Source organism: Panicum virgatum, chromosome 8N (genome assembly GCF_016808335.1).
Source record: "Panicum virgatum strain AP13 chromosome 8N, P.virgatum_v5, whole genome shotgun sequence".
NCBI lineage: Eukaryota > Viridiplantae > Streptophyta > Magnoliopsida > Poales > Poaceae > Panicum > Panicum virgatum.
The window spans coordinates 45,284,207-45,297,239 of record NC_053152.1 but is presented as its reverse complement, the minus strand read 5'-3'; the positions used below and the strand labels follow the sequence as shown (position 1 = coordinate 45,297,239).

General features: G+C 43.1%; 1 protein-coding gene across 1 annotated transcript in view; it reads left to right on the top strand.

Annotated features, from left to right (window-relative positions):
• Positions 1-13,033, top strand: part of LOC120685125 (cysteine-rich receptor-like protein kinase 6) — a 48,034-nt gene that overhangs the window by 17,732 nt on the left and 17,269 nt on the right. The gene's annotated exons all lie outside the window — the stretch shown is intronic.

The following is a 13,033-nucleotide window of genomic DNA, read 5'->3' as shown; positions in this document are numbered from 1 at the left end:
CCCCGTCCATCCATCGGCGCTAAAGGTTTGGGGCTTGTTTTTCTCTTCTTCATTGGCTTGTATAGCTCATTTCATGCTTTAGAAATAGAGAAAATGTGTAGCTAACTCATTTCTTGGACATTTAGATTGCATATGTAGGTGTGATTTTCTTTTAGATTTAGATGAGTATGTGGATAGTAGAAATTTTTAGAATGAGTGTAGACACTTCATGTGATGTACTTGTATATATGACCATATTGTGGATAGTTGATTTTTGTATTCATGAATGAATTAATGAAATGAGTATATTACAATTTTTTGTATTATGAATGGATTATTTTGACACTCTAGTGATGTATTTATTCAGGCTCACATTGAAACCATCTAGAAGCTAAAAAAATCTTTATTTCGAAACAAGTATACGTCGTTAATCTCTATCCAACGGTGATGGCACTACCTTTCGGGGATACACGATGCGCTATAAGGACGTCGCGAATCGGTTGGTCGCATCACCAGCACTTCCGATTGATAAGAAGACAGCATTTGACGCAGTCAGCATGGCCGTTGTTGTACTGAGAGCATATCAACGAGCACGCTGCCTGTGCCAAGTGTTGTGCCTATTAATCGTAAATGTTGGTGCTGCGACTGACCGATTGATGACATCCTTGTACCGCACCGTGTCCCCCCGAAAGGCAGTGTCATCACCGCAGGGTTGAGGTTACTGACATATACATTTTCAGAAATAAAGGTTTTTTTTTTCTTCTAGAGGGTTTCTGGATATTGAAAAGAGTGTACTCCTGGAACTGAAGGGTGTCAAAGTAATTAGAAGTTATAGAGATTTCTTTCAATTAATTAGAGATTTCTTTCAATTAATAATACATTTCATCTTTTTTATATGATTTCATTGTTATTTGCAAGAGTTATTAATCTGATCATTGTAATTGTAATAGTAAATAATATTTGCATTGTAATGGTAAGAATTTATAATTTTGTGGAAAATAAAGGTATTTTTCAGTAAAATATGGCTTCAGCAGCTGGAGGGACTGGCGCCGGTGGGGGTGATCGTTGTCCTTCTGGAGAGAAGGGCACAACTCGAGTAGGTCGTCGGTCCAAAAAACCTAGTGCTTTTCATCGGGCAGCGCTCCGTTATTTGGAAAAAGAATTTAGAAAATGCATGGCAAGGGGCGAGGATCCTCCGTTTGATCTTGAGGATTTATTGCGGCGTTACGGTTCGTCACCACCAAACTCAGATGTTTCAGCTCCGCCATCTTCTTCTACGCCAGCAAGAAATCCGTTAGAGCATTCTGCGTTCCAACGCAAGGACGGTTGAAAACCTATGTGTTGTTGTCCGAATTTTTAAGTTTCATGTATAGTACTCCTTTGTTAAGTTCTGTAATGGATTAAGTACTCCTTTTAATTAATCAAGATGTATGATGGATATTGTAGATCTTTTAGTTATTCATGTTATGTTACATTTAGTTTAATTTAGGTTTGATATATTTTATTTATTCGATACGTGTAAAGAATTCAAATCGATTTATTTAAATGCAGATGGACTAGCAATGGATGTACAATGCTGACCGACGTTCGAAAGAATTCATTGATGGCCTGTATTATTTTTTGTCTGTGGCTGAAGCAAACAAGCAGAATGGTTTTATGTTCTGCCCGTGTGTTCATTGCAACAATAACAAGGATTACTCATCTTCAAGAATCCTACACAGCCACATTTTCGCAAATGGTTTCATGGAGAAGTATGTTTGTTGGACGAAGCACGGAGAACAGGGGGTTACCATGGAAGACAATGAAGAAGAAGATTTTGACGACCACTTTCCCGGGAATGCTGGAATCGGTGCATTCGATGACGATATTCTCATGGAAGAGCCCGAAGTAGATGTAGCAGAAAATGATCCCAGCGATGATCTGGGGCAGGCATTGCACAATGTGCAGGCAGACTATGAGAGTGAAATGGAGAGGTTGAAGTTCCAGAAGTTGTTAGAGGACCACCGTAAGTTGTTGTACCCAGATTGTCAAAATGGATTGAAGAAACTTGGCACCACCTTGGAGTTACTGCAATGGAAGGCGACAAATGGTGTATCCGACAAGGGATTTGGTGAATTACTCAAACTTGTTAAAAAAATACTTCCTAAGGACAACGAATTGCCTACCACAACGTATGAAGCCAAACAACTTGTTTACCCTTTAGGATTAGAAGTGCAAAAGATACATGCATGCCCCCAACGACTGCATCCTCTACCGAGGCGAGTATGAGAATTTGGATGCATGTCCCGTATGCAGTGCATTGCGTTACAAGATTAGAAAAGATGATCCTGAAGATGTCGAGGCGGAGCCTCCTCGGAAGAGAGTTCCTGCGAAGGTCATATGGTATTCGCCTATAATACCACGTTTGAAACTTCTGTTTAGAAATAAAGATAATGCTAAGTTGATGCAATGGCACAAAGAGGAACGCAAGAAAGACTCGATGTTGAGACACCCCGCTGATGGGTCGCAGTGGAGAAAAATAGATAGAACGTACCCTGAATTAGATTTGGATACGAGAAACATAAGGTTCGGTTTGAGTACGGATGGCATAAATCCTTTTGGTGAGATGAGCAATGGTCATAGCACTTGGCCTGTGACTATTTGTATGTACAATCTTCCACCATGGCTCTGCATGAAACGAAAGTTTATCATGATGCCAGTGCTTATCCCGGGTCCAAAGCAGCCCAGAAATGACATTGATGTGAACCTAAGACCATTGGTCGAAGAACTCTTATTACTCTGGGGCGATGAAGGTGTACGGATGTGGGATAAATACAAACAGGAAAACTTCAACCTACGAGCATTGCTGTTCGTAACGATCAATGATTGGCCTGCTCTTTGTAACTTGTCAGGACATTCGAACAAGGGATACAAAACATGCACACACTGCTTAGATGATACCGATAATATATGGTTGACTCACTATAAGAAGGTTGTATACATGGATCATCGTCGGTTTCTTCCCATCAGGCATGCGGTACGAAAGAAGGGCAAGCATTTCAAAGGCCAACCGGACCACCGAACAAAACCGATGCACCGTAGTGGTAAAGACGTCTTCAACATGGTAAAAGATCTAGAAGTTATTTTTGGAAAGGGATCTGGTAGCCAACCTATTCCGAACGAAAATAGAATGGCGCCCATGTGGAAGAAGAAATCTATATTTTGGGAGCTACCATATTGGGAAGTCTTAGATGTTCATCATGCAATTGATGTGATGCACCTCACGAAGAATTTTTGCGTCAACCTGATAGCATTCTTGGGAGTGTACGGAAAGACAAAAGATACAGTAGAAGCACGTCAAGAATTGCAATGTATGGAAGAACGAGATGCCTTACATCCACAACAGCGAGATAATGGACGACAATACTTAAGTCCTGTCAGCTATACTCTTAGCAAGGAAGAGAAAGAAACCATGTTTGACTGTTTGAGCAGTATAAAGGTTCCATCTGGATACTCATCCAATATAAAAGAAATCTTAAATTTGGCAGAGAAGAAATTTACAAATCTCAAGTCCCATGACTGCCATGTGCTTATGACCGAACTTCTTCTGGTTGTGCTGTGGGGGATTCTGCCTGATAACATCCGGTTAACCATCGTGAAGCTATGTGCCTTCCTCAACGCAGTTTCTCAGAAGATAATTGACTCGGATAATTTGATAAAAAAGCAAAACGATGTGGTGCAATGTCTTGTTGGCTTTGAGCTGATATTTCCACCATCTTTCTTCAACATTATGACACATCTTCTAGTGCACCTTGTGAAAGAGATTGATATCCTCGGACCAGTATTTCTACACAACATGTTCCCATTCGAAAGGTTGTTGACGCTCCTTAGCGCCCCGATTTGTATACCGCAAGCGCACGGTTCGTGTAGCTTTTCCCTTAGAGTATTCCCCCAAGGTTTATCAATCTGTGGATCGACAAAGAACTACCCAAGGTTTTCCATCTAATCTAACGGATCTATCATAACATGAAGCATGAATTGCACATATAGAGTAACCTTTAATAGATATGAGTGATGTACAAAGGTTGATCTCATCCATGAACATAGGCTTAATCATAGCAAAACCAAAGACATGACTAGGCCTATCATCATCTAGTTGTAGTTCAAGCTAACGAGCAAATAAATCATGCATCTCAGTCAAAAGCATCTTTAAACTCAAAATCTCCAATCCGATCCCTCGATACTCCGCCTACTCTGTGGAGACGGCCTGTCACGAAGCCCCCCTTTTGAACGAAATACCCTGAAGCAAGTCGAACCCCCTTTGGTAGTTCCGGCATGAACCTCTAGCCACCATGACTACAAGATCATGCTAAGCGATCTATCTCGATAATAGATCTAGGATGAAGCAAACCCAAAGAAAAGAACGAAATCGAAAGAGAGAACATGATCGCTAATAGATTCGGAAGACATGATTATCATTACTCACATAATAGATTCGTTTGGATCGTCACCACCGAGTACATACCATTGACGACTCCAACTAGCTCATAAACTCCACCATGGCACAACCACACAGGGAGGCCATGGCAGCTAGGGGTGGCCTAAGCCATCTCCTAGACAACTTCGAAGACTTGCGGCGGCCGTCGTCTCCCTCCGGTCTTGGCCCTAGGTTTTTGTCGAGTTCTGGGTGGATGGATGCCTCGAGTTGAATAAGGTGCGAGCTATTTATAAGCCGAGGAAGCCACCGGTCGAAGGGGAGGCCGAACCGCCTCAGAAACGGGCTAGGCCGGCCGGCCTACCCCCTTTCGGGCTCGCCTCGGTCTCATCTTTCGCGTGTAGCCTCCTCGCATCTTCTAGAGTTTCTGTCCTTCACGATTGCACACCTTTGGACGTCGTTATCTTGGAGATATCTTCGAGGAAAGGATATGATAGGGAATCCTTCCTTAAATCTTCATTTGCCTTGCTTAATCCCGAAGTACCTTGATCTCATCTTCGTGGGCTTGGTCCTTTGGGCTCTCTTGGAGGATGGATGTGCGTGAATGGGCTTCGAATCAACATGGGCTTTGGTCCTCCCTTTGGGATTTGGCCCTCGTCTTTCTCCGTGTTAGTGCTCGATCACGGGCCTCGTCATTTCATGCTCTAAAATAGGCCAAAAACCTGCAAAAACGAAGTTCCTCCAAAATATATGTGCAAACATGAAAATGACCAATAATTAGGCCGGGGTTAGGACGGTTAGTGATTTTGATATTAAATTCATGCCATTATCAAGGATAAACAAGGGATAAAAAGGGTACTTAAGGAGCGCCAACAAAGGTTCATGGGGGTACTCAAGAAATGTGTTCGTAATCAAGCTCGTCCAGAAGGAAGCATCGCCAGTGCCTACGGAACTGAGGAGGTCATTAACTTTTGTGTTGACTTTATTGATGACCTTAAACCGATTGGAGTCCCTGAATCGCGATATGAGGGGAGACTAACTGGAAATGGTACATTAGGAAATAAATCTTATGTCTGCACAGATGATTTCTCATTCAAGAAATTATACGGTTCTTCAACAATAATCCTTGGTTGACCCATATATCGAGGAACACAAGAAAATTCTGCTCTCCAATTTCCCGGAAAAGTCTGAGGCATGGATTACACGTGAGCACATGAACACTTTCTGCAGCTGGTTGCGGAAGCATCTAATGCATAACATGGATATAAGTGAACAACTGTTCTTATTGGCTATGGGACCATCTTGGAATATCTTAACATACCAAGGGTACGAGATAAATGGAAACACATTTTATACAATAGCCCAAGATAAAAAGAGTAACAACCAAAACAGCGGTGTTCGTATGGATGCCACGGACAATAATAGAAAAAAGGACACATATTACAGCTACATTGAAGAGATATGGGAGCTGGATTACGGTCCCAATTTCAAGGTGCCTCTATTTCGTTGCCAATGGGTTAAACTATCTGGAGGAGGGGTAACAAAAGATGAGTATGGGATGACAATAGTTGATCTCAACAATCTTGGGTATAGAGACGAGCCATTTGTCCTAGCCCAGGATGTCGCTTAGGTTTTCTACATTAAGGACATGTCCAGCAAGCCAAAGAAGGGGATAAACAAGCAAAAGGATGAGCCTAAGCGACACATAGTTCTATCGGGAAAGAGAAACATCGTTGGAGTGGAGGACAAGACAGACTTGTTAGAAGAATATAATAATTTTGTTGCCATTCCATCTTTCGAAGTAAATGCTGATCCATGCATCCTGCTAGCCAATGATGATGCTCCATACTTGCGCCGTGATCATAATCAAGGGGCATTTGTGAAGAGAAAGTCTGTTACCGCTAATCCTTCATGTACTTGAATCATTTTATATTATTGTATAAAAACATAATCGCAATTCGAATACTTTTATTATATATGAACTCTACAATTATACTTTATGTGTTATATATATCATTTTTTATATTTTTCACTTAATTACCAGTCTCAATTATAATTTTCATTCAGTAATGGATTACTCAACTAATTTTATTTATTTCATGAAATTACGTTCACATTAACACACTATACTCTCTCACTAACACACACACTATCTCTCAAACTCACACACTACTCATTAATATCATGAAATTGCTTAATTTTATGTAAAATTCACTTTTTAAACGTTAATATCGTGATAGAATCCACTTTCTGTCGAAAAGTAACAGTTTGAAAAAATTTGTTCACCTAATATATTTTTGCATGGTCAAAATAACAAAAATGATTTCAAAAAAATTAGATATTTAGTTGACCCAATCACTTGAATGAAAATTAATTATTTTTGTTGTGTGTATCAAGTTTATATAGAGATAAGAAATTTTGTTCCATAATTTTTGGAATCAAAATTTATTAACTGAATTAAAAAATAAAAGCCTATTTTAAAAGAGAAGTAAAAAGAAACAAAAACAAAAATAAGATTTGGCGGGAATGAGGGAAAACGGGCCCCTTTTGTCCTGGGTGGTAGATCCACCCGGGACTAAAGGTGGGCCGCGGGCTGGGAATTTTCCGGGCCCGCCCAAAAACATCTTTTGTCCCGGGTGGAGCCACGACCCGGGACAAAGTTGGCTTCACCCGGGACAAAATGCCCCATCCTATATATGTGTGCGCCTTGTTCCTCTTCTCCCAACACTTCTCCGCCGCCGCGTCCGCCACCTCCGATCCGCTGCTTCTCCGCCGCCGCGTCCGCCACCTCCGATCCGCTGCTTCTCCTCCGCCGTGAGCCCAGGAACCTCGCGGAGCCGCCCAACCTCGACCACAGCCCCTGCATTGGCCGGAATTTGTGCCGAACGCCACCGCAGGTATTTCCGTCCGCCGCCACGATTCCTCGCCGCCGGTGGACTCCATGCCGCCCTGACCCCCGGCCAGCTGCACCTTCGCAGGTCCCTCACGAGTTGAATCACGGGATCCAGGAGCCCGGAGGACCCCCTGCAGCGCCTCCTCCACTAGCTTCGCCCATTCGCCGTCGTTTGCCATCGCCGTCGACCCTGCTGCACGCCACTGCGCTGCATCTCCGGCCGACCCAAGCCCCCGGTGAGCACCACCCCGGTGAGCACAGGTTGAATCGACCCCCGGAGCACCGAGAACGTTGAGCTCCAGCGAGCCTGAGCCGAGCACCGCCGCGGAACTTGAGTTCCGGTGATGCAGCGCCGCCACGTCCCACGCCAGTTAGGTCCCGGCCGCCCGATCCGCAACCAACGCACCAGATTAGATCGAGATCGGATCAAACCCGAACCGCCAGATCCAGATCCGACGGCCCTCATCCTTAGATACGTTAAAGAGCCCCTGGACTTTTCGGAAATTAACCCGCGATCCACTGCAGTTCAAAAATAATTCTAGATCAGCTCTATTTTTAGCGTTTAGGCCCCTGAGCTTTCCAGTTTTCGAACCCATCGTCCAGTCCCTGTCTTTGTTTGCATGTATGTCCACGCGATCATTGTAACGCGTAGAATAGTTCAAGCTCAGTTTTGTTTGCTGTTTTTATGTATTGTTGTACTGCTTCTTAGCATTTGTCTTTGTTTGCATATATGTGTATGTGCTGGACCTTGTTTTGGCGTTGCGATCGTGAGTAGACGTTGATCCTTCGAAGTACCAGGAGCCACCTTCCGCGGGGCACTTCGAGCAGCAGGAGCAGTTTGGGGAAGGCAAGTATAACATGAACATTCCTATTACCTTTAAATACAATTTCATACTGCGCAAATATGTCAAAAGTTTATAATATTTCTTGAATATTTCATGTATATCACTTAGCGATTACAAAATATTGTAGAAAATTGCATTTTGACTTTGTGAAATACTTAGAGAATGACTTAGTGAATTACTTGGAGAATGACTTAGTAAATTAGTTGGAGAATGACTTAGTGAAATACTGTGTGAATTAATAAGTGAATATTTCATTGAATTACTTAGTGATATATTTGGAGAATTACTTAGTCAATATTGATGTGAATTACTTAGAGAATTTTTTAAGGGTTTTATTTGTATTCATATTTTAATTACGATGGACCCGCGACACACAGATGCGGAAGACGAACAATTCCTGTTGAATATGATTGCCGAAGGTCAAGGAGATGTCCCTGAACAAGCTGATGATGGCAGCAATACCGACATATATTTGAATATGTCCGGTGATGGAATTGAGCCACCGTCTATTCAGGATGACACCGCTGCTGAACAAAGTGCTAATGTACATATCACAACTATACTTATTTGTAGTGACAATCATATTTTCATCTGAATCTATATGAATACTATGAATGTTTTTTTATAGCCGTCTAGATCATCATCGCAGCAGAAAAAGACGAAGCGAGGCCCAACAAAAAAAAACTAGAAGGGCGGTTCATTATAGCGGAAGTTGGTCCAGATGGCGAACCGATCGCTCCAGAAGCTGCCGCCAAAAAATTCATAAAGTAATCTAGATGTATTGTCAGGAACCACATCCCGATCAGCTTCAGGCTCTGGAAAGCTTTCAATCCAAGCGAGGAACGGGATGCGGTACCCGAAAGAGAAAAAGAATGGTGCTGGCGGGAGCTTAAGAAAAATTTCACAGTTCCAACTGAATCCGAAGAGATATGCAAGCGCTGGACCCTGAGTAAGATGGCCGAATAGCTGCAATCATTCAAGAAAATTTTGACGAAGAAATATATCAAAACCGGGACCACACTCGTATTTACCGGCGAGCTCGAAAAGCTCAGGGGTCACTGGGATGCATTTGTGGAATACAAGTCTTCAGAGCTTGGGCTTCAGAAGGTGCAGAAGGCCAAAGACAACGCCTCGAAAAAAGTGTACCATCACACTCTAGGCCAAGGAGGCTACAAGCTTGCAATACCCAAATGGGAGTAGATGGAGCAGGATCTGCTTGACAGAGGCATCCAACCTGCGACCATGAACTGGCCTGAAAGGTCAAGGACCTGGTTTTATGGTCACCGGGGAAGCTTGGACCCATTGACTGGTGACTGCATCTATGGGCCAAACATCTAGCGAGCAGCCCAGAGACTACAGGAGGCCATGCAAGCAGCGGCCGAGGGAACATTCCAGCCGGATAGAGAGAGGGACGAGCTGAATTACGCCCTTGGGAAACCAGAGCATCCGGTTCGCACAAGAGGCAAAGGTGTGGTTCCGTGGAAGTATGGGTTCAGGGATTATATTGAATCATATAGAAGCCGGCAAAAAAGAAAGAATGATGAGCGGGAGCACTTGCGAAGGCTAGAGGAACAGCTCATGTCACACGATCAAAGACTGGAGGAAGAGGTTCAACGCCAAGTGGCCATAGCAATGAGCCAGCAACAGCAAGCGCAAACGGTGCCTCCAGAGCCTAATGTCGCAGCCGATCATCTGTCTAAGCGGAAAAGCAGCTGCGCTTCCACAGATGTCGCCGTCGTTGAGCCAACGAGGATCTAGGCCACAGTTGAAGCGACGGCCCCGCAGCGATTTCCAGTGGATGAGATCACCCAGCGGACACCTTGTGACCTGCAGACTGCCATTAAGAACTTAATGTTCACTGTTGCGTACGGTACCGCCATGCCAACCCAACCAGGCGACGTGTACCACGGGCAGCAAATTCCGCCAGGATACACAAGAGTTGGCGTGGAGCAGGTGTGCCAGGGTTGGGAGACTCTCGAGCTTGATATTCCTGGAGGCGATGGGGAGAGAACACTAGCAGAAGCCATTCATGGCTACATCCTATGGGATAAGCGCTACATTGTCCTAAAGTAGGATGATCAAACACCAAGACCGGCATCTCAGCATGCCTCTCCAAGGCCGGCATCTCCGCAAAACTCCCCAAGGGCAGCACTGTCTCGGCAAGATTCACCGGCACATTCTCCATCGCCATCATCTCATGCGCCGATGAACACTCAAGCGTCACCGTCGCCTCCATGCTCACCCCATCCGCCGCCGGCAAAGAAGCAGAAACAGCCGCCGGCAAAGAAGGTAGCTGCATAGGCTAAGGAGCCTCCAAAGAAGAAGGAAAAGGAGAAGAAAACCAAGGAGGCTCTTATTAAACCCTGGGACATGAGCCTTGAAGAATGCGATCAGATAACTCAAGAAAGAGTTAAAGAGCACTTCAAGCCGAAGCCGAAGCCGGAGCCCGAGAAAGTGATAAATCCGATAGATTTGAAATTTTTTAAGGGAATATACGAAGCAAATAAGAGAAAATTCATTCCGAGAGATCCCCCTTCAGACTACGAACGCACAATTATCAAAACTACTGAGAAAAAGAAGAGACAATCAAAGTCGTCGTCGTCCGATGTTCCACAGCTCGGAGCCCAAAAGAAACAATCAATAGAGCCTCTCGTAGTGGGACAGACGACGCAACAACAAGACTTTATTACATTTTTTAAAGAATCAAACCTGACGGCGGCTCAGATTGTAGGGGGAGAAGATATTCCAAAGGCCGATGTGGTCGTCAAATGGACGTATGAGCTGGGCAAATCTCTTGTACCCCCCGAAGTAGTGTCCATGCTTCCAGCGCAAATGTATAAGCTGCACCAGCACTACATGCGTGCGATGGCTGATTGCATCTTCATGCAGGGCGCAAAGATTAAAGATGACGATTTCTTACGGGGGAGGCCATTATATGGATAAACTGGGAAGAAATTTACCAACTATTCCATCAGGAGGACCTCGACATCTCTATGTTCGGCTTGTGGGTTCTGTAAGTATTTTACTCTCCTTACGTATTGGTTTGCATGATCTCAACATACTGATCCCTTGATTTATTCGGTATCATGTAGAATGGAGATACAAACTTGTAGGAGAAAGGGATACTCTCACCTCGGCTTCATCGACCCAATTACTTGTAATTGGAGGATTCTACGCGACACTTCCGATGAGCTATTCCAAAACTTGTTCAAGTACATAAGCGTTCATCACAACAAGCAAATGATATTGTTTCCTTACAACTTTGCGTGAGTGATTCCTTCCGTCTAACTCTTTCTATTCTGTAATCGAATTGTTTAAACCTTAACTACCAAGAACTGCCTCCGTATAATCTTGCAGTGAACACTGGGTCCTAATTGTCATAATTCCTGAGAAGAGCCTACTCGTGGTTATGGACTCGTTGAGGACAAATCCAGAACAATACGAAAATCTTCTTAACATGATAAAAAAGTAATTCTACCACTACTCCGTCGATGACCGATAATTTGAATCACTTTGTTACTTGACTATAATTGTTCTAATCATGCACAAGATTTGGAAACAATTCGCTAAAAATCATTCAGCCAAATTTGACAAGAAATTGAAGATCAAAACAGATTTTGTGGTACGCACTTGGATGATTTGTTGCACGATTCATTAGTTTTATTATATATTCATGTAAATACCTGATAATTTATTCTCTCTTAAAGTGTATGAGGCAGAAACAAGGCACTAATTTATGCGCATACTATGTATGCGAGAACATCCCTGATCTGGTAGGTCCTCCAAGGGTATGGACAGATTGGGAGGAGGAATTAAGTAAAAAACTTGTTAATATTTGAACTCGTATTTTAATTAGTCGAAATTAATTATCCCTTTTTCCATAGGTCGAGGAGATGCGCGATAAACTCATACCGGAGGAAAAGATTATGGCGATTCAAGAACAATTGTCCGGATTTATTGTTGAGCAAGTCCTCGATCCAAAAGGCGAATTCTACTATGATGGACTATCTAATATTGACAATCGCAGCAAATATGATAATATACGCGTATATATGTAATTAAGAACCAATATACCTATGTAAATATATATGTGTGTGTATGTATTAAATTTCTATTTATGAGTATGTATGTATTATATATATAAGCACTCCAATAATATGTGTGTGTATATATATATATATATAATATTGGTCCTAGATATTTTCATATGTAAAGGAATTCACATGTATAGATATGTGTATATATATATATAAGTGAATTAATTTATATATGAAAACTATATAGGACAAATATTATATAAGTAACTATATATATATTAGTGGAGATCATACACACTGAATTCCAATACATAAGTTTAATTGAAATGCAAAAGTATAATTGAAATAGAAAAAGAATTGAGAAAAGGAAAACAGAAAAAAAAAAAGATCATTTTGTCCCGGTTGGTGTTACCAACCGGGACAAAAGGTAGCCTTTTGAACCGGTTGTCAGACCCGGGACGAAAGGACCCCTTTTGTCCCGGCCTAGCGTTCCCGGTTGGGAAACCGGGACAACAAAAGTTTCTCAACTGAGACAAATTAGCGTTTCTGAAGTAGTGGAGACGTAACACGGAGGCAACACTAAAAAGCAGCTAGCATGGCACGTGGCAGGCGAAAAACTCAGCAACGCGTCACATGCCGCAGCCGTAAAAATCTAACCAGACGAGCTAACCGAACACCGTGAGCCGAGCGATGAGCATCGCAGAGCCAGCGATTTTGAAGCGACGTGGCTGGGCTGGCCCCGCGCCTCCCCCGCCCCGTTTGTAACTTTAGATTTCCGACGAGACTTGCTGACCTCGTGGACACTGAACTGCTACAAAGTACAACCACAGGATGAAGAATTCGGAAGCTTCTTCTAGCAGGCTGG